This window comes from Gekko japonicus, unplaced genomic scaffold, assembly GCF_001447785.1.
Source record: "Gekko japonicus isolate JY-2015 unplaced genomic scaffold, Gekko_japonicus_V1.1 scaffold4486, whole genome shotgun sequence".
NCBI lineage: Eukaryota > Metazoa > Chordata > Lepidosauria > Squamata > Gekkonidae > Gekko > Gekko japonicus.
Window position 1 is genome coordinate 45,454 of NW_015163747.1, and position 4,543 is coordinate 49,996.

Genomic DNA, 4,543 nt, shown 5'->3' on the forward strand with positions numbered 1-4,543 from the left:
CTCATCATGTTTTTATCCCACCCTCCTTCCGGGAGTTCAGGATGGCCTATATGGTCCTCCCCTTTTATCCTTACAACGACCCTATGCTGAGGCAGGCAAGGCTGAGAAACAGCGGGCGTCACCCCATGTGCTTCGCGGCAGAGTGGGAATTTGAACCCAGGCCTCCCCCATCCCAGCCTTATGTGTGAACCATTTCATTTAGAAAAATTTATATGCTGCCTTTGTAGGAACCTGCTCAAGGTGACTTGCAAAAAACACACACAATAAAACCACTGGAACAACAGCATTAAAATACAACCCATTGATAGAAGCCAGAGCACCAGAGCATTGTAAACCACGGAAGCTCTCGGCTCCTGATTCCGAGAGCGGCTCGTTTCCTCATAGGGACTGCCACATCAAGTGGTGTGACCTATGCGTGTGAATGGGCCACCGCCAGTCTTTCATCCCAGCTCAGCTACAATGTTTTTTTGCAGGGCACATACTGGGATGTCAACATGTCTGCTTCCACCTACTTATCAAGTGAGTCATTGTTACTGCGAAAGCCTTTTGTGACTTATAAACCTCTACAGTGTCGAGAGCTTTGAATGCGTATCGCTGGGAATAAGGGTGGAAATCACTTCTGGGGGCGGGCAGGAGAACCATTTCCCTACCTGCAACTTCCCATCCCTCTCCATTGTTTTTATCACTGTGCACTGGACCTCCTGAAAGCCCCTGGCATTTTTGGCCACTGTGTGACCGAGGGTTGGACTGGATGGGCCACTGGCCTGATCCAACATTGGCTTCTCTGATGTTCTTATCAGGTGTGAAAAATATCTAAGGCTGGCACTGCCCCTCTGCAAACAAGCACCATGCCTCTACTGAGTGACAGCTGCAAAAACAGAATTGCCAGCCTCCAGGTGGTCAAACAACAAATATATACACTGCAAAAACCTTATTTATAAGTTAAAGTGTACTATATGTTCCATCTTATAAAGTGCATTGTGTATTATTCATAATATTCTAAAACAGGAATGTATTCATTACATGCAATATCAACAATAATAATCAGTTTGTACAATCTAATAGCTACTAGTCAATTTACATCCTTTTTACACAATCAACCCCAACGGGAGTTTCTAGAATTGTACACTCTCTTCTCCTTGCTTGAAAGTGTAGTATGAATGGGAATATAAAGATTTTTTTATATATGGGTGTTTTTCTTCTTGATTGTTCCAATTCATATTTCTCTGGTTTTTATAGATTTATTCTTTAAGTAATATTTTATTAGGATGTTAGAAAGGCCTGTTATATAGAAGGCTTTCCTCTTGTAGGTCTGATATTGTTAGCAGACAACATAATAGGTACAAAGTTCATGATTCTGTAGTTCTTAGGGCAAACCTTTCAATGTCTGGGTCAGATAAGATTTTAGTCTCGTATGAAGAATCCTTGCCCATTATCATTTAGATTAGGTTAATTAAACACGTAGGTTTTACTTAGTTTGACGTAGATATATGTTTCTTTATATCTGGCCAATCAGAGGATTATTACTCAAATTACCACTGTCTTTTGTAACCAATTATGTTTTTTTGAATATTGTTTTCTTGGTGATGTCGGTCCATGTATAAAATGTTGTGTATTTCCTGAATATGTTCAGAATAGGTTCAAGAAGAAGATAAAGAAGAAAAAGAAGAAAGTTGTCAATTTTTGATGAGTTAATTGGTCTCCAATTTATTTTCCTGTTAATTGAAGCATATTTCCTGAATATTCTGAGAAGAAAGTAGTCAATTTTGGATGGACTATTTGGTCCAACTGTTTTCTTGTTAATTGAAATAAAACATAGATCTTCCTCCTCATTTGACTTCATTTTTGACATGGAATCTAATATGTACAACAAAAGTCTTCTAAAGCATTGTGGTTACATTGAAGTATAAATTGATGTTTGTTGCTGGTCCTACAAAAGGCCCGTTAAGCAGCTGACAATCATAGACGGAGCGCTCCCGTCTTTCTCCTTTCTACAATTCTAGAAACTCCCGTTGGGGTTGATTGTGTAAAAAGGATGTAAATTGACTGGTAGCTATTAGATTGTACAGACTGATTATTATTGTTGATATAGCATGTAATAAATATATACCTGTTTTAGAATATGATGAATAATACACAATGCACTTTATATAGAACACTTTAACCACACCCTCCTCAGGCTCCACCCCCAAAATCTCCAGGTATTTCCCAATCCAGAGGTGGCAACCCTATCGAAGAAGACTGTGTTCTCCTCAATACAAGGTTAGTTTTGTTACTGGATTGCTTATGCTGGCCGAAATGCAGTGGCTGTCTCTGAAGGTATGAGGGAAGATTCTATAGTTCTTTGTGTTGAGACAAAGCTTGGAGGAAATGCGATAGTTGTCTGTACTGCTGGTGTTTTACCTGAGATGGCCAATGGCCATGATTTTTGGTATGTGCAATCAGTTTTGATTCAGAGGGTTCAATGCGCTGTCTTTTTAAACTGCCAGAAAAGCAAAATGATACGCAAGTACATAAAAACGCTCCTTCATGAGATGAAAGCGGAATTTGGCTGATGGAAGGAAAGAAGGGAAAAGTTGTCCCGAGACACGTACTGCTGAATTTAAGGCTCCTGATATACTTATTGACCTTCAATGCCCATATCATGGACCACCTTCGAACGGGTTCATAGGTTACAAAGAGATGACCTGTGGAATCAAGTTCCTGGATGCTTTTAGGGGAGGGGAGCAGATTCTATTCTTTCTTTTTTTTTTGCAAATAATTTTTTATTACATTTTTTCAATAATAACATTAACAAAACGTTCAACAATATACTATTATACAATCTCATCACTTATAACATTAACTTTCAATAAAATGCAAAATCCTTATATTTATGTGGCAATCTAAAGGTTTGTGGGTTAGTTACAGTAATATACTGAAAGAAACAAAACCATTTTTCCACAAAATTATTCTGACCATTTGGATTATCCAAGGCAGTCAATTGCATCGCAATTTTGTCCGAAATAATTATATCCCATACTTTAGTTTTCCATTGCGATATAGTTGGTACTCTCCTGTCTTTCCAAACTTGTGCAAGTAATATCTTAGCTGCCATTAAAAGCATTGTAATAATCTCTTCTTTATATTTAGTAGTTTTTAAGTCCGGCCAAAAATGTAATATTATTGATGCCGGCGTGTTAGGAATTTCCAATTCTGTTATTGTTGCAGATTCTATTCTTATGTGGTCACTAGAAGTGACCAAAGCTGGGACTCACTCATCTTGTTTCTTCCTAGGCAGGGAAACTAGTGCCTGAAACCCTCTTCCTTTCCCATTGCTTGTCAGAGCCGGTCTGGGAGGCGTCTAGGGAAGGACAGAGGAAAGAGGCAAAGCAGTCCTTGGTTCTGACTGTTGTTGTTGTTGTTGTTGTTCAGTCGGCTATATGGGAAATATGGATGCAGTTCCTGTTTAAATCTTGACCCGCTCCAGGGGAGAAAAAAGGAGAGAGATAGCCAGTTTTGTTTCAAATTTGTGCCTGGGGAATGAACGCCAAAGCGGTATTTTTCACTGAAGTTTCAAGGCAGAACAAAATGAGTAGGTTTGCCTTGTTCTTTTTAAAAGATGTCAAAACATGCACTTATGTGGTACTTAGCATTGAAATTATGAGTCAGCCACACTGGTCTGCACATTTAATGGCGTACAGCCTGCTGGTTGTGGCTCTTCTTTCTCTTTAAACCAATACTTGGTTCTAAGGGTGACATTTTTTTTGCCTTGTGAATAAAACAGTTTCAAAGGCAGTGTAGTTAATGGGGAAGCCAAGACTTGCTGCTTCCTAAGATTTGCTGCACCAGCATCAACAGATAAAGAAGCCAATTCATGGTGCAAACAAACGGGCATGGGTAGAATCAAGCTTCCTGATACATCGGCCAGCAGTAAGGTCAGGGGATTCTTTGCGTTACTAAGAATAGTCTGATCGGCAGCGTAGGGATAGAGATGTAAAATTGCAGAAAACTTTGAAGCCACGAGGGGAAAAAAAACCACATTTTTTTGGGGGGGAGGGGACGACCAGAAATTTTGAGGAAAAAAAAGTAAATGGATGCAATGCTTACTGTCCCATCAAACCTAGACTAATTTTTACTGCTTTAACAACATAATTTGTATCAGGGCTTTTTTTGTACAAAAAGCCCAGCAGGAACTCATTAGCATAATAGGCCACACCCAACAATAGAAACCCATTAGCATATTAGGCCACACCCTGACAGCACATTAGCAAATTAGGCCACACCCCCATGCCTTTCCTTGGCTGGCCTGGGCACCCCTTGAAGGGAAGGGAAGGCAGTTTAAACTGCCTTCCCTTGGCTAGGCCGGGGAAGGCACAGGGACTGGGAGGCATTTAAATGCCTCCCCGATCCTTCCAGGGCCCCCCTGGCCCACCCGCCTTGGAGTCGCCAGTGGGGTGTCGCTCTCCAGGCCTTCCCTCTGTAGCCACTCACGCAGAGGTTTTGGCTGTAGTGGGCGTGGCCAACTCTGAAGCCAGCCGGAACTCCGTTCCTGTGCATTCCT

General features: G+C 40.8%; 1 protein-coding gene across 1 annotated transcript in view; it reads right to left on the reverse strand.

Annotated features, from left to right (window-relative positions):
- The window catches only part of LOC107107583 (cadherin-6), a 65,148-nt gene that overhangs the window by 25,909 nt on the left and 34,696 nt on the right, over positions 1-4,543 (reverse strand). The window lies entirely within an intron of this gene.